The sequence below is a fragment of the Ochotona curzoniae genome, unplaced genomic scaffold, assembly GCF_017591425.1.
Source record: "Ochotona curzoniae isolate NIBS_2020 unplaced genomic scaffold, NIBS_Ocur_1.0 scaffold_4505, whole genome shotgun sequence".
Taxonomy (NCBI): Eukaryota; Metazoa; Chordata; class Mammalia; order Lagomorpha; family Ochotonidae; genus Ochotona; species Ochotona curzoniae.
The window spans coordinates 14,148,962-14,172,286 of NW_024467118.1; the positions used below are offsets into that span (position 1 = coordinate 14,148,962).

At 46.5% G+C, this 23,325-nt stretch overlaps 1 protein-coding gene across 2 annotated transcripts in view; it reads right to left on the reverse strand.

Annotated features, from left to right (window-relative positions):
- PPARGC1A (PPARG coactivator 1 alpha) overlaps window positions 1-21,859 on the reverse strand; it is a 659,635-nt gene extending 637,776 nt beyond the window's left edge. For both annotated transcript variants that reach the window (XM_040966433.1, XM_040966436.1), the window contains exon 1: window positions 21,446-21,859. The gene's annotated coding sequence lies outside the window, so the exon portion shown is untranslated. The remainder of the gene's footprint in view (window positions 1-21,445) is intronic.
- Between the last annotated feature and the right edge of the window lie 1,466 nt (window positions 21,860-23,325).

Genomic DNA, 23,325 nt, shown 5'->3' on the forward strand with positions numbered 1-23,325 from the left:
CAGGCACAACTCCACTGCACCCTCAATCTTGGCTCCCATGGCATGCCTGGGTCCTCCCATGCACATTTCCACCAAAGCCCTCTCCCTGTGTGAGCAGTGTGTATTGATCAGTTGGGTGGATTTTCTTCCTTGCCAACAAAGAAGAGCTGGAGCAACAACAGAGTTGGGACAAAAGTTCCTCATACAAGAGTGCTTCAAAAACTTTAAAGAAAAAAAATGGAATTAAAGTCTATTTGAAAGGCAAAAAAAAAACTTTTGAAATCCACACAGCATTTTTTCATAATGTGTAATTTTCACAAATCTGTGAGGAACCCCCTTCTAAAAGTAAATAACACACATATTTATGAGAATACCAGACGGCTCCACAACGTTTACGGACTATGTCTACAGCAGGTGTACCAGGTCATCTACCACTGCATTCAAGCTTGTGACAAAGAACTAAGCACATCTACCCTTCACATATGCCTAGCTTCATCACATGACACTTTCTTAAATCTCTCCATTCATCTAAACGCTGGTTTCTTATTTCTTTTGGCTTTAATGTATGCCAGGTTCTAGAACCAGGTGTTTTTGGGTGTTACAGGGTACACTGAGAAAAATCTGCTTCACTAGTCAGGATGTTGGTGATAGCGAATTAATTGCATTTAACCATCTGTGTGCTACAGATTCCCATCATTGCTTAGCAACTTACAATCATTTAACTTTAAGAACCAGCAAGATGTGCACCTTGGCTTTGGTCTGTCCAACATTTCACACTGGAAGGGCCCACTTCAGGTTTGCTGCTTGCACTTCCTAGCAAACATAGAGATGTGCCAGCACTGCTGGCCAGCAGAAACAGCCTTCCTGCGGAAGGTGGCAGGTGCTCCATTATTAATTCCTGCCCCTACCCTCCCACCCATCACACCCAAAAGTTTCCTGTTTTCCTGATTCATCCTTGCCCCCACTGCCATCAAACTTTCCCAAAGCAGCCAGAGTGATCTTTGAAGTACATCGACCAGGCCATGTTAATGTCCCTCCTTAGACATAACCTGTGGATTCCAATAGTAGTGAGAGCATATTTCAGCCTCTTTAACAATATCCACAGTATTGTTAGGATCTTCAGCCAGAAGGCCTCACCTCCCAGCTACAACCACATGGGCTTTCTACCAGGGATCTGCCCGTCACACTGCCCCAAGAGACTCAAGCAAGACCTCTCCTGGGAAACGTTCATGGTCCCGACCTCATCAGAATACTCATCCCCAAGGCCTCACTTGCATCCCATCCTGTCACTTGTCTTTTGTAATCTGCATAGTGCTTTTCCCTTCCAGAAATTAACCTGAGTCTAGACACATTCAATTTTATTGTGTTTATTCTGTCTCCACCTGCCAGACAATAAATTCCATCAAAGCAAAGACCTTTCTTGCTGGCTCACGCTACACATTCAAGTTCTAAAACAATGACTGCCACAAAAAAAAAAAAAATGTTTGTTGAAAAAACCATTTTGTACCTTGAATATGAGTTACTGCTTTTCTGATAATTTTGCTCAAGAGACTTTCTCCCCATTTATAAGCCCAAAGTACTAATTTCTACCTAAATATTGCTTTTTCCACTGATAATGAAAATAACAGTCATCACTTGGTTCTGAAACAACACTCTACATTAAATACCTAAGCAATCTGCATTTATTATAGGTCAACCAAAAAAATGGGATATTACCTGTTCCTTATAATTGGATTGTATTTTCTGAAGAATCGTGTTATTCTGAAGTTTTTAAACTTTCTAATTTTCTTTGGTACTTTTGTTCTCTGCAAAAATACAGACATGCATTCTATTTTGCATGCAGATTAGGAAAAATACCAAAATCTAAACCAGTCAAGAGATAACCAAGAAATGACCTGATTGATATTTTTTAGCACAGAAGACTTCCCCCCAAAAAGAAAAAGGCATCCTTAGAAAATACTTATTGAAACTTACCTCAATCCCAATATGGAACAAATCCAGAAGGGAACAGAGAAACAACTAGATTAAGTGTGCACACTATCATTTCTCCAAAACAGTCTCCTGTAAAACTAATCCACAGCTGATCTCACGTGCCTAGTCCCTCTCCTTCTCTCTTCCTTTATGCAAACATCATCGCTGCAGCTTCCGTTTGCTTTCTCTGTGTGCCAAGCACCGTCCTAATCTTTCCCACCTATTACTTCTGCTGATTCCTGTTGCAGTAACTATAGAAAGCAGATGCTGTAATGTCCACTCCACAGAACAGAAAAGTAAGAGTCTGTGGTATACAAACACAACACCTTTGCTATCAAACTATGTTTGGATTTCCTTCTTGAACTTGGGCATGGATAAATTCCAGTTTGGAGAGAACTCTTCTACTGACCTGCCTGGGAAGAAAGAAATGTGTGAAAGACTCTCCTTCCCAGTGCACGTGAAGGACTCTGAAGCCTGCAGTACACTCCCTAGGAGCGATGATGACAACATTAACAAATACCTTGTAGAATTCATCATAACAAGTAACCTTTTTTTCTTCCGTAAGTTCATAAAGACACCACATATTAAGTCCGGGACAGATGCCTAAAGATAAGTTTGAAGACAGTATTTCATCATCTGAATATTTGGCCATTTGCATTAAAAAAAAAAAGAACTTGTTCCAAATTTCAGCCTATCTAAACATTTTTAAGGATCACCAGATGTGCAGCTCCTATATCTTCTTACCCTTCAAACAGACACTCACAGATGCCTCCTCTCCTAGGAAAGATGTTCTCAGAAACCAAAAGCTAAGAAAACAACTGTTTATTTTCTGAACTCTTCTGCATCTATACCAAGACAAGGAGTTCCAGGGAATTCGATTAGAGTCACAAACACCTCTAAAGGGAACAGTAAGAGTAGATCACCAAGTCAAGAGAATCAGTCCTTCAGCTCGGGTCCCTCATCATGTGAGGATTTCACTTTCATTATTGTGTTTAATCTGTGATACCACCTCGCAGAACATCCCATCAACTTTGATTTCATGTTTGCATAAAAATGAGTCCTGTATCTAGACTGCACTTGTATCTTATTGACTGGAATTCAGCTAACCATCAACTAAGAATTTTAAGTTTCCTTAAACACTGAAGCCATACCTTCTCCCTAGGCTTCCTTTTAGACACTGAAACACTGGCAGTCACCACAAACACTGAGCCCTAACGGCCTTGAGTGAGAGTCTTCTACACAGGCACCAAGGTCAGCAGCTGATTTTAGCCTAGTAACTTGTCTGGGTGCAGTCACCACATTCTGCTGTTCCAATTGTCTCATGGAACTCCAAAACGGTCAATTCTATAAAACAAAAACTTGGTTGAATCACGGTGCCCAGATAGTAGATCAAACACCATTCTGGTTGTGCATGTGAAAAATGATTCTTGAATGATTGACATTTAAATTAACAGACTTCACAAAAAGCAGATCACCCTCCATTTAGGCGTTACTTGTTCAATCAATTAAATCTGAAAAACACAGATTGGCCTCCTCTGAGCAAGAAGGAATTCTAAAAGAATCACAGCACAATCCGCAGCCCTTTGCTGAGTCTCCAGCCTGCCCACCTAACCTGCAGATTACTCACATAGCAAGATCTCCATAACTGCATGAGCCAAATTCCTCAAAATCTTGCTCTCTTTCTCCCCTCTAACAGAAAAAGTACATTGTTCCCATCTGCACTGCACTTTCAGTTTCTTAACATAACATGTTCTAATTGCCTGGGTCACTCTGAGAAGTCCTATTCTCTCAACAATCATTCTACAGTAGTCAGAATCTGATTATAAATAAGTAAAGGCTGCAATCATTTCACCCCCTCACCGATGGCCAATGACAGAGCATTGAGCTATGCATTCACCAGTCTTCTAAACTACAAGTCTTGCAATTATTGTGTTTCTAAAAAAAACAATCTACCCAGGGTTTGTCATTGTACTAATTTTTTCATAAGCAGAATTTCTTCCTAATTCATTCAATTTAATCACTGTTTACTAAGTGCCTGCTTGTTCCATTGTGCTAAAGACAAAAATCAAATAAATGCTTCCTTCATGAATATTACAGCCGAGGAGGGGAAACATAAAAAACAGTATGAGGGATAGGCATTTAGCCTACCATTACGCCACCAGTTGGGATACCCATATCCCACACCTGAGTTCCTGGCTTGAGTCCCAGCTCTGCTTCCAGTCCAGCTTCCTGCTAACAGAGGCAGCAGTGATGAGACGAGTTGTTGGGTTTCTGTCACCCACATCAGAGACTCCAATCGTGTTCTTGAAGCTCTTCGCTTCAAACTGACACAAGCATTTGGAGAGTGAGCAAGTAGACAGGAATGAGTGCTCCCTCTTCCCATTAAATAAGACAAAAATTAAAATAGTGGCAAAAATATAATATTGCTTAGTATTAGCCACTATAACAAAACACCTAAGATTTCAACCATGTCCCTGTAACAATGGTATTTTAGAATGAGAGGAAGACACAGGGAGACATGCCTGTGTCTACAAGCCAAGGAAAAAGGTCTGAAGAAGACCCTTCCCTCAGGGCTCTGAGAAGGACCCAAGCCTGCTCTTGCTCTTAGCCACTAAGCTTTAGAAGTGCGAGAAAGTGAATTTCTGTTGTGAGACACCCAGGCCATGGCATGCTGTTACTGCAGCCCTAAAGCCACACAGAGCTATGGTTCACAATGGTGCAGAGCCGGACGCAGTCACCAAAATCTGTTTTACTATAAATGCATCATCAGTGTGATTCAATGACCAGAAATGAAAGAAGAAAAGCAAGACTTGGGCTGTGTGTTATAATTATGGAAGTGGTCGCTAATTTTAATCCTATTCTAACACACACACACATTTCCCTATGGCATGGCCTTAAAAACGAACTTGCAGCTTCCTCTCTCATTCTTCTTGGTCATCCTGCAGTAGCAACTATGTAAGTGGACCTGGACTAGCCTTCTGGATAATGTAAAAACAGATCCCTGGTTCATTTAGGCCCAATCACCTATCCAGCCCCAATCACCTTCTGCCAGACACATGAGCAAGGCCATCAACTGCCGGCTGACAGCAGACCTAAGTGAGTCTAGGTAAGAGTAACAGAAGAATCACCTGGCTACACTCAACTCACATTGCTGGCCCATTCAATCATTCACCTATGCACAGCTTCTGGAATAGGCTGCAAAGTTTGGTGGTGGTTCTTGCTATGCTACAAAAGTTGCCTGATACGTAGGATAAGTGTTAATGTCTTCCACTCAGATAAGGAATTCAAGAGCAAAATCATATGGATGAGAAATTCTGTCTTGACATACAATGGTCACAATATCTGTGAAACTGCGGAGAACCCAACCAGTTATTCAGTTACAAACTCAGAAGAGGACTTGTCTGGAAATACAAATCTGAAAGTCCCATGCCTGATTCCCATGCCTGAGGACAAGCAAGGGGTTAAGCTCCCCGAAACATGAACGTGTAAGGTCGAGCAACGTACAAAAGTCAGTTAGGGAGAGCAGGCAGCAGCATGAAAGATGGGGGAACTATCACAGGAGCCACAGAATTTCCTCTGCAGAGTGAAAACAGAAATATCTACAGGGGGGAAAAGGGCCAAGAGAAATTGCCAGCATTTGGCAATTATGAAATTACTGGCAGAATTTCTGTAAGTGTGAAAGGCTAAACCCTTACTGAAGTAAATAACAAGTAAATTGGAGGTGAGCATGTGGAAGCAATGAGCGCACACAATTCTGTTGCGGAGCTGGCAGATGGGTCACCTTGTTTTTGCTTCTTTGCTCCAGGAATCTGTGAGCTACTGAGAGCAACCAACCTGACAGTGATTCGGATTTGTACCATCGAAATGCATAGTTCCCACCAGCAGCTAGACCTTTTAACCCAGCAAAAAGAAGCTGGCATGGTGGAAGGGGGTGGGGGAGGAGGATAATCCCTAAAATGAAGGAAAGTTTCGATGGACACATTTTTAAGAGAGATTTTGGCCATTCATTCCTAACTTAATTGAAATAAAAATCATAACTGATGGATCAAAGATCTATTTAAAGAAGAGAAAGATAATATTTACAGCACAAGGGGAAGGAGAGGTGGGGATGAAAAAAAGGAGATACAAGACAAAACATTGCGGGGATTCTCATTGGATGACCAAGCATCTTTACCTGAGAGGTGGCCTAGTGGTGGGTAGGGGAGTTGAGGACACTGCGCCAAGTGCAGAGGTATAGTTACAGGCAGTGAGTGAGCATGATGTCCCCTTTGAGACATGATGACAGGCACTGACATAGAGGACAACGAAACTGCAGTGACATACTTTGGCATGTCTGTTTTTTGATTCCGAGAGCAGCTAAGAGCTTGCAAGCAGTTACAAATGGGACAATGAGAGTCAGCTGTACTAATCCAAGACAGGGGTTTTGTGGACAGATAAAAAAGAGTAAAAGGTTAAGGACCTTAAGGTTTTTACAAGAGAGCGCTTGAAGTGAGAGAACAAGTGGAAAGACTACATGCAGATGTGGCTGCTCTGGAGTGTAAGACTTCAGAAATAGAGATATTCCAAAGGATGAGGCCATATCAGGAACAATTTGGTTGGGCTGCTGATGCATTGTGAGACTGAAGTTACAACTCTGAAGCCAAGTTGCTGGATACATGCTCTAGGCATACATGCTGGAGACCACTTTAATGATGGCAACTGGAATCAAATCGTAAGCTAAGGGACTGAATCCTCAGGGACAGAAGCACGTGCAAGATGATAAGCCATCCAGGAAGAAGGGGAGGGTAAGAGTACGGGAGTCTCAGTGGGAGTACACAAACTGTAAAGTTGTGGGGGAAGGATGCCAAAGGAAAAGTTGGGAAGCAACAGTGAGCACTGCTCCACTGTACCTAAGAGGTATGGACAAATGAAAGCCACTATTCCCAAAGACAAGCCCTGTCAAAGGAAAGAATCAGATGGTGCTAAAGGCAATATCTGGCTTGTTTCTGGTGAACCAGGGGTCCACAGGCATCATTGAAAATGTTGTGAGAAAGTCAACCAAGACAGGAAAAAGGGCAAGACAGACAGAAATGCGAACAACCTTCACTGTGACATTCAAGCAAATTTCCTTCTGAATTAGACACACCTTTTCACAAATGTCTCCAATATTTTTCATGGCTAGCTCCAGATAAGACTTAAAAAATTGATCCATCAGTACATAATCATTCCTTCTCTTGGAACTCTTTGAGGAACATCAAGCAATACTGTTTATATAATCCAGGTCTACTCCTTGTCTTGGCATTTAAGCAGTTCTGTGAACAGAACAGGAAACATTTTTCTTTGCAGATCTCAAGAGACCAGAAGATGGTATGTATTTGCAGAAATACTATGCCCCAGGAAGAAGAAAAGAGAACATTTACCTAACAACCAGAGTGGAATACTTCTTTATTTTTGCTTTTTATTTATTTACTTTAAAAGGCAGAGGATCTTCTATCTACTGTCTTATTTCTCAAATGCTCACAACAGCCATGACTGGGCCCCACCAAAGCTGGGAGACCACAACTCAATCCAAGTCTCCAATGGATGGGTGCCAAGGACCTACACACCAGCTGCCTCCTGTGGTACACATCAGCAGGAAGCTAGAACTGGAAGCAAAGTTAGGGCTTAAGCCTAGGCCCTCAAATACAGGATGTAGGCCTCCTAAGCAGTATCTTAACCACTGTACTTAATGTCTGCCCCTGGACTTAAAACTCTTAGAATAAAACTACTTACTTGGATCAATTGAACCTATGTCTCATTCTAGCAGCAGAAAATTTTAGAAAAGCTAAAAATAAATGGCACTATTATTATAAGCATGACCTCTTGACTGATATGGTCATCAAAAAGGCTTATTCTGGGTTTCTAAATGAACAGAAAACACTGTAATATGAACATTCATTTTGCAACAGATTCTATTTGATAATCAACCATGCAGCTGCCAGAAGTATAAACTGCCACATCTTTTTGGAGAGAAAATTAACTTAAAGTCTAAAATTTTCATGTCCTTTAGCCCCATAGTTCCCCTACTGGATATTTTCCTAAAGAAATACTCATAGCCATACAGCAAATCTAGTCAAAATAGGTAATAATCGGGCCCGGCACAATGGCGCAATGGTTAAGGTCCTCGCCTTGCACGCCCAGGATCCCATACGGGCGCCGGTTCTAATCCCGGTAGCCCCGCTTCCCTTCCAGCTCCCTGCCTGTGGCCCGAGAAAGCAGTCGAGGATGGCCCAAAGCTTTGGGACCCTGCACCCGCTTTGGAGGCCCGGAAGAGGCTCCTGGCTTCGGATCGGCATACCACCGGCCATTGCGCTCACTTGGGGAGTGAATCATCGGACGGAAGATCTTCCTCTCTGTCTCTCCTCCTCTCTGTATATCCACCTTTCAAATAAAATAAATCTTTAAAAAAAAAATAGGTAATAATCTGAAGACTCAATTGTAGAAGTTGATTAAGTTGATTAAGTCTCATATAATGAGATACCATTGTGCCATTTAAAAACCACAGTGAGGCATATGAAATATTAAATGACAGTTTGATAGTGATTAATCTGGCTGAACTTGAGTTATTAAAACATGTACATCGATCTGGCACTATGGCATATCAGGTAAAGCCATCACCTGCAGTGCCAGTATTCCATACGGGTACCAGTTTGAGTCCCAGCTCCCAGATAATCCCAGTAGAAGAGGACCCGAGTCCTTGGATACCTGCACTATGTGGGAGACCTGGAGAAGCTCCTGACTTCAAACCAGCCCAGGGCCAGGTGTTGGAGCCATTTGGGGAGCGAACCAGTGGACAGAAGATCTTTCTCTGTCTCTCCTTTCTCTCTCTCTCTTTCCCCCTGTTTTTCAAATGAAGAAATCTTTTTTGAAATATTTACATGGACACAAATGTAAACATTATTTGTGTAGGCCTAGAAAAAAGACTGGAAAGATATAAATCAAGACATGACCTGTGATTATCTTAGGAGTTTGAATTAGGCAAGGTGTTTGATTTTTCTTTCTTCTGAGCCTATGAAAAAAAAACTTTGAAACAAAAATACATTACATCTGTAATAAGAAAAGCTAATATGCCTTCACTCATTTTCTGCTATATGGTTTTCAAAAGCACTGTCCTAGAAAACCAAGTTAAAACTTTTTTAAATAAATAAGTAAAATAAAAAGGAAAGCAGTATTCCCTCTTCATGAAAATGCAGAACAAAAAAGCCATTCATCCCTAATTTCAAGGGGAAGCGTCTTTTAAAAAATATCCCTGTGGGGAGGCACTGAAGGGAATACTCCCATACTCTAAGCTACAGTACCTTTTTGCGCATCATGTGGCTACAAGAAATTGATGCCTTTAACCCCCAGAATGAGTTAAAAATTAATTCTGCAGTCAAACGATCAACAAAGATTTTACTTAGTACCTATTTCATGCTCTGTGTTGCGATGTTATGGGTGATACAAATAACTGTAGCTATTTATTCTCAATACTAAAGTAAGATAACAACTGGCATTCAAGCAGGGCTCTGTGATTTATGAGGCCTCCTTAACCCAGTGTCTAACCTAAATACAAGATGAAGCTTTCCCCCAAAACTCCCTGGAAAGGAAAGCTTTCTGAGTATTTTCAAAGACTCTCCCATCACAGAACACTTTCTAATTACTCTATATAAACAACTCAGTAATGCTCAGGGAAGACTCATTAGCCTGAAATGACCTCTGTCAAAACTTTGAGATGCCCAGAGGTCACCTGACAGAACTGGCTATGGAGAAGGCAACAACACTCCCTCAGTCATTGTTCGGGGGTGAAGTCCCGCAGCGCAAATGGTTAACACTGCCAAAAGCAAGGACTTCAACACAGCTTCCTAGATGAGTGCAATGTGGACTTACTGAACACCATTTTAACTTCTGCAAAAATCTGTGTTATATGCAGACGGACAGCAGGTTACCTGCCAGAGCGCACCACGTGGGTTACACACACTCCTGAAAACATCATCCTGTTTGATGACACCCATGCAATCAAAGAATAAATACGACCCAAATTTTGGCAAAACAAACTAAGATTATTCAAAGACAAGGAAACAATGAATCAGCCTATTGATTTCTTAGCAACTTTCTTCCCCAGGACCAGTTTTATTGAAGGAATTTTTTAGAAATCATTTCTAACACAGTTGTGGCTATCAGATAAAAAAAAATTTAGCCATTGAGTCCTACTCTCTAAAGTAGCAATCATTTAATAAACACGCATCAGGACAACATATTCTTTCTTCACAACTGCTTTCCTCTTTTCAACAAAGTTCTATAACCTATTTGGTTTGACGCCAAGCAAAGACCGAGGGCAAAGATCTCACTAGTCCACAGACTTCAGCTCAGAGCAAACTCTTTAGCTTGCGTGCTTCATCTTAACTTTCTTTTAACTTTATTCATTCATTTTTGCTTTCATTTGAAAAGAAGAGAGACAGAAAGAAGTCTTTCATCTAGTGATTCACTTACTAAATTCTCATAGCCGCCAGAGCAGGCCAAAGTCTAAAACCCAGAGTTCCACCTTGGGCACAGACACCTCAACCATCATCTGCTGCCTGCCAAGTGGTGGCTTAAGCATGGCACCAAACATCACCCATGGGGTGACTGACTGTAAGCCTCAAAGTTTAGTATCTTAATGCAGTGCAATAAAGCCCAAACTAAACCGTTATGTTCAATATACTAATTAACTTATTCTTGAGACAATGAGAACCTAGTGGATATTAAATGATGCAGAGATTGTAACCTTGGCCCAAGTGTGAAAGTTTCCTTGCTTGCCTGTGACAGACCAACAGGATGGAAAGTAACTCTCCAGTATTTGCCACTGATTCACACATGCCCAGTGCATCTCTTCTCTTCCCTTTGCTGAGTAAGGGGTGGGCAGGAGGAACTGCTGGTTGGTGAATCACAAACACCAGAGGAGGGCTGCAGATTCATCCTTGAGCACTCCTACTCACACAGGTCCTAAGTTAAAACAAGAAGTGGAGCCGACTCTGCCTCTGTTCACCTGTTCTCTCTGTGCACATTCTGTATGTTTCTCACTGGTTCCTCACACTACTGTTTAAGATGTGTGTGCAGCACATCTGGCTTGATAGCCAGTGCAGGCTCGGCACCAGCTTCCTGCCAATACAGACCCAGGGGGATGGCAGTGATGGCTCACATAATTGGGTGCCTGCCACCATGTGGGAAACCTGGATTACGTTCCCAGCTCTTGGCTTCAATCCCAGGCACAATTGGGGAATAAGCTGGTAGATGGCGATTCTCTTTTTTCTCTCTTCTTCCCTCATAATTAAAAAAATATTAGATTGATAGGAATATTGATAATAGGTGATAAATGGTGTGTGTGTATAAATAACCTTTTATACATATATACACACAAGAATATATATTTTTATTAATAATGTACCTATCATTTACATATGATATATGGCAATATGTATAATACATGATTTTCTCTATGTTTCTATAGGTGAATAATGTGACTTACTTCTTTCCAACTAAATTAAAGATTCTTGATGGTAGTGACAAACACACTGCAGGTGCTGAACACATTTTGTTTCATGAAAAAATTGCCCAGAGCAAAATAAAACCATGTTTAGCAACTGCTACTGAATCAGTTTGGCACACTTTCCCTCTGCTGGAACACCCCCCTAGGTCCCTTTCTATCCTCATTCTCACCCACCCATGCCCACCCAGAATAAATGCAAATACTTTACTAAAACTTGTGATCTTCACCCAAAAGTAACCCCTGCCCTTTTCCAACTAACGTTAAGTGCTGTGATTTCCTCATCGCTCAAAGCACAAACCGTCTTCCACCTTCCCCACATCAAGGTACAGCTCCCTGGTTAACCAAGCCCACGGAGAACTCAGCATATTTGACCCATTCTTGATGGACCCAACTCTTCATCAGTGGATGCAGTTGAGGGTAGCCACGTCTGAGGGATAGAACACAGGCTTGACAACCAGAAAAGCCTCCTGTGTGATGTCTTCTAAGTCACTTCCCCTCTCTGTGCCTCATCTCCTACTGTGGTAAGACGTAATACCAGCACTAGTACCCATCTCATTGGGCTGTTTGATCACTAGTTTAGCTGATACACACACAGCATTTTAAGGGATTTCTGGAATATTATATTAAGCATTCAGTAAATGGGTCCTATAATGGTTGACTCGGTGGAACTTACTGAGCATGTGCTATGTATGGGGAACTCTGCTGGCCTATCACAGCAATCAACACCATCAACATTTGAGTAATGACTTAGAAGGAACACTTCACCCTCCCTGAGCCCTTGAGTAGCCAACAACAAATGGGCAGGCATTTGCCGCAGAGGTTAGGAAGCTGGTTGGGATGCTCACAGCCCTGACCGAAGCTCCTGGGTTTTAATCCTAAGCCTGCTTCCACTTCCAGCTTCCTGCTAATGTCCATCCTGGGAGGCAGCAGGTGGCAGCTCCGGTACATGGGTTCCTATCTCCCACAAGAAGATTCAGACTACGCTTCTGGCTTCTGACTTCAGGCTGGGCCAACTTTGACCATTGCAGGCAGTTGAGGAGTGAAATAGTGTGTGGAAATAGAGAGAGAGAGAGAGAGAGAGAGAGTGTGTGTGTGTGTGTGTGTGTGTGTCTGTGTTCTGGCTTGGAAATAAAAAGAAAATAAAGAAAATGTGATCTCTAGCATAAGGTCTCATTTAGTCCCACAACCATCGTAAGGAATGGTACCCCCTGCTCCAGCCTCCCACAGGAGCAGGGTGTCTTCTACTGGGACCTGGACAGGCACATGCAAAGGAACTTCAAAAAGTCTGTGGGGAAAAAATGGAATTAAGATGTACATGTATTTTGGTGCATAATTAGAGTCTTCCACACCGTGCCTTTTGAAGCCCTGTCTCCCCCGGCAAGTGACAGGTCTCTCAAACGTTCACCTCACAAGCCCTCCAACTTCCCCGGGATTTTTTCCGTTCCCTCCTGCAGCTCCCTCGACTTCACACGAAGCATCTTCCTTAGCATCTGTTCTGCCTGACTCCCGTCATTAGATACATTCTTGCATGTTTATAATGCACCACTGATTTGTTTCAGACTAAATCGTGGGATCTAAAAATAAAGTGATGTTGAACATATTTCTGTGCATATTAACTTTAAAGAAAAAAAGATTAATCTTTTAGAAATAATCAAAAAATGAATGATGCACTCAAAATGTAGAAGTTACCAAGAAATAAAAACAAAAGGTCCCTCGAATTCCCACTTGGCCTCCAGCACCCTTTCTGAGTTTGCTAATTTAGGTGTAGACGTCACAGTGTTCATTTTAAAAATCACCAAGTTTAGTGAGCCGATGGTGACCCAATCATGTTCCTGCCCAGTGACGCTCACATGGAAGCAAGATTCATTTACTGTCTATGTCAAGGTCCCCATTTTCAGAACTGACATTGTAGGACTGTCCTCATCATCCTAAGACAAGGAACAAAGAACAGTGACTACAGCGACACTTACAATGGGACAGAAGTGGCTTTCTGAAATGCCAGCCATTTATCGCGCACATTCCTATCTGTCTATCACGGGCTGGGTGTGAAGAGGACCCCCAAAACTGAGCAAGGTGTGGTCCTTCCCCTAGAAGGGCGACACCAACCAACCATACACGACCAAAATGGCTATGGCAGGAGCGCAACAGAGACCGTCCGTCCCGATGGAACCAAAATACCAGGTGCCTGTTTAGTAAATCCTTCAAAGTGTTTCCCTTCACCTTACACTCACAGACACTCTTCTCAACTACTTGCTTTTTTTATTGGGGGGGCAGGGAAGTTGGCCTGAAAACACTCTCCATTGCCAGCTCTTAGGATTTCGCCCATCACCTCGGCTTGGTGACACCATTTCATTCAAACTGATGTTTCCCCGTTACTCGGAAAGGGTTGCTTTGCAAACAAATACACATTCTGGTTGCCACACTAAGTAGTGAGGCTACTGCAGTTTCTAAAACGTACTTGTTCCGTGCCGCATTTCATTTTGGAAGAGGGACACCACAGCCAACTGTGAACAATTACCAAATTGCCAATGGAATTCAATAAATGTTGTTTAAAAAAAACTAATTATTTGTTACAATAACCAGCTACTACTGCCACTTTGTATTGGGAGGTTTGTAAACTACTTCCATTTGAAATGTAATTGATTCCATTTTTATCATTTGTTCAAGTTTATGTGGTTGTTCTCTTCCTAAGAGATGATAACATCTATTTTCAGCAAATTATACATTATAATTCCTCATTCAAAAGCTGTAACAGAAAACAAAATGCTAATTTATGCTGTAAACGAAAACTACAGAATCATAATCACTCATTGTTAACATTAGGGACTAAACTGCTACCGGAAATAATAAATTGGAGCAAAGCATGGTCGGGGTTGTTGGTTTTCTTTTCTCTGCCTTTACTCGTTTTGTGCTTGTTACACAACCAACACACTTTCCAACACTTTTTCCGGCAAGAGATGACATGGTGTCTTGTCTTCCTCCAGATAGAAGCCAAACATTCACTGTGCCCCTTAGCTATTACCTGAGCTCTCTATTTCAAATCTACAGAAGACGTGTTCACAAAGCAATCAGCAGTGCACACTCGAGAGACGAAGAACACACACCTGCGTTCCCACATTTCATTAAAGTCTACACTTCCACGCTCCTGCACATCAGCCAAACCCCCTCTCCCTTCTGCCATCCCTGGTGCAAAGATGCCCCCACCATGAGGGTGGTTAGCGGGAGACTCCCCGAACGGGCAGCTGCTCTTCTGCCTCAGGGAAGGCATCAAATCAATAAAATGTACAGAAACCCAGTAATTTTCCATAAATCAGGTTCATTTGCAGCAAAACAGGGCAGAAAAAGTACATATCTGGTCCCATATCTTGGGCTCTCTGCTTTGATTCAATAATGACCTTCCAGTAAAAAGACCTCACAGAATGCACTCCTTCCCTGGATTTTTTTTCCCCCCTAAAAACAAATAATCCAAAAGAAAGAAACATTTAAATATAGTTATGATATCCAAACTGTGAATTCTTTGAAGAGACCAAAAAGTCACATTGCCTTCTAGAGTAATTCAGTTTTCTGCTGCCCTTTTATTTAATGCCATCTGCTGTACACATTTACCTCTTTGCTGGCAAAGTGTGATCATTGATTTCCTATGGTCTCTCTGGAAGGAAGTTCTGCTTCCTTGATGATGACTACAAAGGCTAGGTGACCCCGTTCTCATTCCAATGCAAACCCTGCACTTTTCCATTTCCGCCAGGGCCACAGGAATGTGAAAGCTGCAAGAAACTCTTTGGCCTCTGCATAGAGACTGTCTTGCTGTAACTACTGACATTTAATGCTTTCCCTCCCCTTCCCATAACTATATTTTGGGAGACCACAATACAAGGGCTGAACCACTAAAAGGCCTCAGTTCGTGATGGACATAAATGTTAGGTACATGATTCAGTACAGCAAACACCTGTTATAACATGATCGTGACCAGAAAGGCAAACTGCCGGCTGAATCTCAAACAAAACTCTGTTTACTGCTTCTGTAATGAAAGTGGGTGCCTGCTTCTCTCTCTCCTCCCTTAGAGTACTATTTTACTAATACTCAACGTGCATTGGCATGAACCCCCTCCTATGTCATAGTTACATGACTCTGGTAGGTGGCAATTTAAACACCCTGTTCTCTCTCAAGATGCATCAACCATTCAAGCCCAATACCTGACCCAGCACTAAGGAGGGGGAGAATGACATCATCAAGTCGTATGGCTGATCCTGCCCAGATGACCTCACCTCACTCACCAAAGCGAATTCCATCTAGTTCTATCAAACAAAGGAAACCTTGCAAACCCAGGCAAAGGAAGAGATCTTCACTGGCAACTACAAGGCATCTTCCCCAACTTTGGAGAAGGACACACCAAATCTTTGTGTGACGGAATGCTGAGTATCAGAAAAACCTGGACCAGGCTGCCCGATAGATATCCCAGCTGCCCTCAAGCGCCTCTGAGGTCTCAACAATATATTCTCTGTGCCTCGATAACTTCATCTGCAAAATGGGAATGAAAACGCCTCATCTGTTGTCATGAAGATAAGATGACTCAAATGAAGAGCTATCATAACTGCTCTTCCATTCTCAAGTTTTAGTTCAGAATTGAGAAAGAAATGCAAATAAATTTTCTGAAGTAGACACTTGGAGGGGTATCTTCCTGCTGGGAAACTCACAACAAACTAAAGGAGTTACAAGTCTTCTCCTTTTCCATCTACCCAAGAAAAATCCAAAGCAAGAGCAACGGGATTCCATCAGCTGGATTTACAGGTGGATTTCCTGACCCTGCAGAGAGCAAACATTTAGAAATGTAGTTTAAAATTATTTTTGCAATTTATCCACACATCTTCAGGAAAACAAAATGTCTAAAACATGTGGAAGCTCAGTTTCTACCCACTAAACTAAAATACAAGCTTTCTAAGGACTTTGTAAGTGGCTAACACTCCCAAGTCCTGGGGTCGACTGTGTGGATCTAAACTTTATGGAAGTAAATACAAGAAATAAACAGATGGAAGCGAGGAAAGGCTAAATTCTTGATGGTGCTTAGACTAGACGGAGAAGAAGCACGTCCCTGGGAGGCCACTTGCTGCTCCGGCTGTCTATAATCAAGGAAGAAGTGCCGAGACGTCCCCACTACCAGCAGCACGACTCAAAATGGGTTGTCAGGACCAACCGTCAGCAACTTGCCCGCATTCACCGTTAATTCTGCATTTAAACTTCTGCTCTGTTTGGAAAGATAGAGTAGTGAGAAAGCAGGACAGTTCCTGGTTATCAACTGTCCAGTTAAATTCAAAACCCACCGCCTACCCTAAAAAGATACAGTGAGCTCCATGGATGTCATTTTATAGTTTTAGTCTGGAAAATGAGAAGGGGTGTCAGTGGCTGGGCTCAGAGAATTCAAAGTTTAAAAAGTATAGTCACAGCTGGTGGCAAAGTCTTTTTTCTTGAACTAAAATTATTGAACTAAGATTAAACCACTAATAACCAAAGAACAGGCGAACCCGCATGACCACACTCTGGTGTCCGGCCTCATGGATATTCAAGCAGTCAGCTAACTGGCTCCATCTTTCACTCTCAATTGACTGATTCCATATCATACAGACCTGGCCTGCTTCAATTTGGGCCCACCTAGAGACAACTAGTAAGGTGAAGGCGTTCAAGACGCAAGCAGGAATAGCCACTCCATGACCAGCTTTCTGCTGGAGACCAAGGGCTTCTCCCAGAGCCAGAGAAAAATCACAGGTTGAAAAAGCACAACAGAAAACGAGCTCAGTTTGGGAAGCTTGCACTACTGCCATCCCTAGGCGTGAAAGTGTAAATTGAAGAATGGTCTGCTCTCTGCTATACCGAGCCAAATCAGAGACATTTCACAAACACCCTTTAATTGGGGGTTTCATTCTAATTGAAGAAATAAATTCCACCTAAGCAGATGCCTGTGCACGCACGCACACACACACACACACAGAGTATGTTTTGCACATTGGCAAGTGACTATGAAACCCCTGCAACGTGGTCTACTCAGCTGTAAGATGGAATTTCCCAGCTTTTCAATGGTAACAGATGTAGTTGCGGCTCCAGTACATATTGGGCCCTCTCCAGATTTAATAATAAAGCATCACAGGATTACTAAATCCTTCCAGGCAACAAAGATTTGCTGGTTGGGTTTTTTTGGGGGGTTTGTGTTTCTGCCCCAACTGTTCGCACATTTCCAGGCCTTAGCACCAAGAACTTCCACGTTGGTTATTTTTCTTCACCTGCTTGTTTATAACAAGAGGTGTCATAATCATGTTTCTTGTGAAAATGAAAGTAATCAAAATGCCTTGTGATTCCAGGAAAGGAGCGTCTTGGGGAGGCATGCCTGCCTGCTATTGATGCTGTAAAACGGCTCCTTTTACGTGGTATTAGATGTTGAGAGCACATCATATTGATCTAGGAATAAAATACTTGATATTTTTTTTCAGTACAGCCAACCCTTACCTTCATAAGCACTTTATAACACTAAGAAGAGGGTTTTATTTTTAATTGAGGTAGAGTAAACAAATTATACTGGAAGCACATGGTTATTTTTAGCAAATGGAGGATTTGTGTGCTTTTTGGCAGCAATTCAGGTAAAATCATGAATAAGTCTCACTCCTTCAAATTTGGCCCAGGCCTCCCCAGGGCTGCCCTGCCGGGAGTCTGACACAGGATTCAAAGTGTTGCCTTTTGTGGTTGCCTGCTGCTGCTTCGCAGGAGCAGTGAGAAGCAGGCTTCTCAGTCATTTGCTCAAGCCCAGTCGCTGCGAACGCACCCTGCCCTCGGCAAGGTCCTTCTGCACACGCTGCATATTCTTCAGCCCCGAAAATGGTGATTGTGGCTGAGCTGGAAACCGCAAATCCTGGGAAGGCGCGTCTGCCACCGAGATGGAAGCTTCCATAGCATCTGAGGGTGCTCCCCCTCACACTGGGCATCGCTCATGTGTTTCTGCACTTTATCTTAAAGTTCATACTGCACCACTGGCAGCAGAAATCAATACTTGCTGGAATCTGCCTCTCCCTGCTATGCATTGCACTGCACTCCCGAGCCGGCTACCCAGCTCGTTCATCCTCCACAGAGCAGCACCTGCTGCCTCATCCGAAATTCTTCGCATTTTCTTGGCAACACGCGTATCCTTTTCTACAAATAAAGATGCGGCCTTTGAGGGGGCGAGTGGGGGGGGATGCTTTTCCAAATGAACTTAAACTTCACCTGGAGATGCCAGTAGTTTTCCTCTTTAAAAACGCCTTCCTCCCCCATCACGGTTCTCTCTCTCTCTCTCTCTCTCTCTCTCTCTCTCTCTCTCTCTCTCTCTCTCTCTCTCTCTCTCTCTCTCTCTCTCTCCTCCCCCCCCCCCCTTTACTCCACAGCTGCCCCGCACCCTCTGGCGTTCTCCCACCTCCTCTGGTTTCCTAGGAGTTTGCACGTGATAGCCTGTCTTGCGGGGAATCGGCCGCAGCCATCGGCTTCTAAACGCTCTCCAACGACTTGTTCCCTAGCTCATTAAAGATGCCGCGAACCCGCCCATCGCGGTGGAGCTGTCTTGCCGCGTGCCTCGTGCGGCTCCCGACGCCTGCCTTTCCTGCTCTACGGAGATACCAAAGGGCCCGAGGTACAGGTCGGAGGCACGCGCCTGCAAACTTATCCTGGCGCATCAGACACCGGGAGTGGGGGGCGCGGCGCTGCCGAGGAATCCCCACCGCCCGCCCGGCTGATGCCGAGCCTTCCTTCCAGGCTTGCCTCCACTCCTCGCTCCTCAAAGGCGAGCTGGGGTTGGTTTCTGACTCATCGGCAACCGCAGATGCGCGCGCGCACACACACTCACACACTCACACTCACGAAGGCGCACGGACGCCCGCTCCTGGAGAGCTGGAGTTTGCAGAGCCGATGGGGTAGGTAACTGATTCTTGGCAATCCCCAGCGGACGCAAGCAGGCGTGGAGAGCACCCTGGACCCGCCAGGCGGAGCAAGGTGGCCTGGAGAAAACCCTCCAAGATGGGCCCGCGGCAGCCAGGACACCCTGCCTGTCCCTCTTGAGGGTCCCCAACTCCAGCTCCCGCCCCACCAGCTCCGCTGCTCCAGCAAGTTTCCCCACCCGACGGTGCCTTCCTTTGCAGGCTGCCCCCTGCCCTACCGCCGGGCTCTGTACCTGGCGAGCGGCCGGCGTGTTTCCCGGAGGGCAGCCAAACGCCGCTGCTAGTGACCGGGGCCCGGAGGTCGGCCTGAGCTCGCCATCGCCTCCCGCTGCTGCTGCTGCTGCTGCCGCCGCCGTGGCGGCGGGAGCCTCTCCGGGCTCCCCGGCAGCCCTTATGCATTATTCACTCGGGCGGCCCCGGCGCTTTCTCGGGAGACCACGCCGCGGAGGAAAGCGCTACACCTGGCCACTATCAGTTGAGCTATGTTTCCTAGGAACTTGGAGGGGTGCTGCGAGGGCGGCGCAGCACAGTTCTCGGTGTTTGCCTTGGGAGAGGTGGAGGGCGAGGGGGAGGTCTGTTCTTTGGCTCGGAGCTCTCAGGCGCGCGCTGCGCTCCGGGCCCGGGAGGGAACGCTCCAGCGCGGGCGAGCGCAGCAGACAGCCGGGCCAGCAGCCGAGGCTGGCGGGCTCTGGAGCCGAGACGCCGCGGCGGCCAGGATAGTGGAGTTCTTTTCCTCGACATCCCCCACCACCACCACCACCACCTCCGGCAGCCCGCTCCCCCCGCCCACTTGCCCGCGGCGCGCGCGTGGCGCTGGGGCCCGGGAATCCCCGGCGCCCCGGACCGCCCACCGAGGAGGTTTCTCCAGCCTGTCACCATAGCTCCTCAATCCACCTCGCCTCTGGCCCCAACTTTCCCCAGCCCTGTACACACGCGCACAACACACGCACACACACACACACACACACACACACTCTCTCTCTCTCTTCCCTCCCTCGACCCCGGTTCCAGTTCCATGTGTAGTTTGGGTATGACCAAACAAGCGGTGGGGGCGGCAGACTACAACAGTTATTTAATTAAAAGGCATTTTTTCCTGTCTTTCTCGCTCCGGCTCCGAGAATAGCTTTTTCAACCCCCCCCAACACACCCCTCCGCCCCGGTCCCTGAGCACAAGCTTGCTTCTCCAGGTTTCTAGTGGATCGCTGACACCCTCCTGCTTCCACGCCCCCCTTCTGGCGTCTACCCCCTCCTTCCTCCGTTCCCCCCACCCCCGTCACACCGACACGCACACTTACAGGCAGGCGACGGGGACGGTCTAGGGCACGATGCAGCCGGACTGCATTGCATAGTCATCAAAGTTAAGTGTGTGTCTTTGTGGGGTGCCGTGCGCACCCGGAGAGGCAAGGGGTCAGGAGGCGCGGAGTCTCCACTCTGCCTGCCATCTCTCCCACCCACCCCCCACCGCCGCCGTCGCTGCCACCTCCACGGGTCAGGGGACGCCTCTACTTGAGATTGCAGCCATTTTAGGGAAAGGGGTGGCTTGGGGCCCAGGGGGAGTGGATGGGGGAAACAGCACGTCGCGGGGGGCTCGCGGCTCCGCAGCCCCTCCGTGCAAGTGGAGGGCTGGCGGGCGGGCGCCGCGCGCACAGGGGCGCGGCGCCCGCGGCGACTTGGGGAAGGTTGCGCTCGAGTTCCCCGGTTTTGCCCGGAGTTGTTCGGGGTAACGCGCCGGTTCCAGCCTCTTGCTCCGGCTCCCGCTGGGCTGGGAGGTAGGGGGTGGGGGAGGTGTGGATGGCAGATTGGGCACAGGAGGGACGAGACAAACCCTGCAAGCTGGAGAGCTGGCTCTGAACGAAGGGGCTACCTCTTCTTGCCGGCTGGCACTGACCCAGACAGTGCGACCCACTTGCCCCCCATCCTCCCCCACCCCCCTCCCGAACCTCTGCCTCCCCGCCGAGTGCCCAGCGAGCGAGCGGCGGGGTCCACGGGGCGCGACGCCGCCCGGCACCGAGCCACCCCTTACCTGGTTGGAAGGGGTTTCCCAGGAGGAGCCGTAGTTGTAAAAGAAGGAAGAGAAGAAGGTGTCTTCCGACAGCCCGCAGCCCGCCATGCTCTGGATGCAAATAAAACGAGGAAAGGGGGGAGGAAAAAAAAAAAAAGCACACACGCACACACACAAAAGCAACCCAAAATTCGCAAAAATCAAATTAAACCAATAAGCCAAGGAGAGATTCACTCGAAAATAAAGAAAAGAAGGGGGAAGGGAATGACACAGAGAACGGAAACTCTCGGCGCGGCTCCCTCGCCGGCGAGGAGGGATGCTCGGGCTGCCGCCGCCGCTGCCGCCGCCGCCGCCGCCTTCCCAAGCTCGTACCTAGAGAGGTTCGTCCTGACTTGGGCCGCCGCCGCCGCCGCCGCCTGTGCCGGCTGCGTGTGTGCGCGCGTGTGTGCGTGTGCGTGTGCGGTATGTGTGCGCGCAGAGCCAGGGACCGCAGGGGAAGCGGGAGGGCGAGGGAATGAGCGAGCCGGGATGGAGGGCGCAGAGCAGAGCGGGCGGGCGGGCGTGTGCGCGCGGAGGTGCGTGCGTGTATGTGTGTGTGTGTGTGCGCGCGTGTGGCTGGGTGTGCGTCTGTTTGGGGAGCTCACCGAAGAGCCGGGGCCGTCACGTGGGCTCCCCGACTCCGCCGGCTGCCGGGGACAGCCTGTACTACAGCCTCAGCCACTAAATCAGCCCGCGCCACCAGACCTTTCGCAGCCCCCGCGGCCGGCCCACCGCCTGGCGCGACCTCCTCGCCACCTCCGCCCGGCCGTGCGCGCCCCGGGACGGCAGGGGGCGCGGGTGCGGCCCTGGGCAGGTGGGTGGGGACGGAGACGCGCCAAGCCCGCGAAGGGGGCAAGAAGGATGCTCGGGGTGGGGACACACAGACTACCCCCCCACACACACACACACACACACGCACGCACGCCTCGGCAGCCGCCTCGCAAGCCTTCCTCCCACCCGGGACGGGGATTTTTATGCTAACGCCTAAAATTGCTTGCCGACGCAGAGACCCTTCTGGCAGCCGCGGGGAAATGATCTTCCGGCAGTTACCGTGTCTCGATTTGCTTGCTTTCCCGGTACCCCTGGTGCCCCGCGCGCGCGCACGCAGCACACACTCTCCCGTGGCCGCCGCCTCCCATCCCAAAAGCAAACCCACTTCCTTTCGCCGGTTGCTGTAGTTAAGCTAAGTCGATGCTACATCCAACTAGGCTGGGCTGAGAGCAATGAAAAGTGGATTTAGGAGACAACACTGCCCCAGCAGGAAGAAAGCCTGCGATTCGGCGTGGCGGTGATTGAACACTTCAAAAAGAAAACGGGTTTTGTAGCTTCTGCCCGAAAACTCGGGCCCCTTGAGTCACCATTCTCGAAAGAGAACAATTCTGTTAAATCTATATAGGCTATAAGAAATGGAAATAGGTAAAACTTGCTCCCCGCTTCTTCCCAAAATGGGATTTCAAAACCAAACCTCTTTCTCCGTCTTAATTTTTCGAACCCTCTGCCCAAAGACTTTTATCTGCTGCCTCTTAACTTTTTAGAGAGATATTTGCAGAAAGTAAAACATTCAAATAAAAGACATCAGCAGTACTATCAGAGGCTCAGCCAGCGCGCGAGAACTGGAAGCCAGCTCCTCCAGGCGGTGTATACCATGCCCCTTGCCAGTCCCCTTTCCAAAGCCTGCCCACTCTCCTCCAAGCCAACTGTGTGTTTTGCCAGGGTTCACACTTCTCTTGTCAATTCCCTCTTGAGGGTGAACTCCTCTGTGAAATAAACATTTCCACAGCAACCCAGTGATGTCATGAACCTTGGCTCCACAACGCAGAGGGGAAAACAAACAGGAGGAAGGGATCCCTTTCCAGGGACAG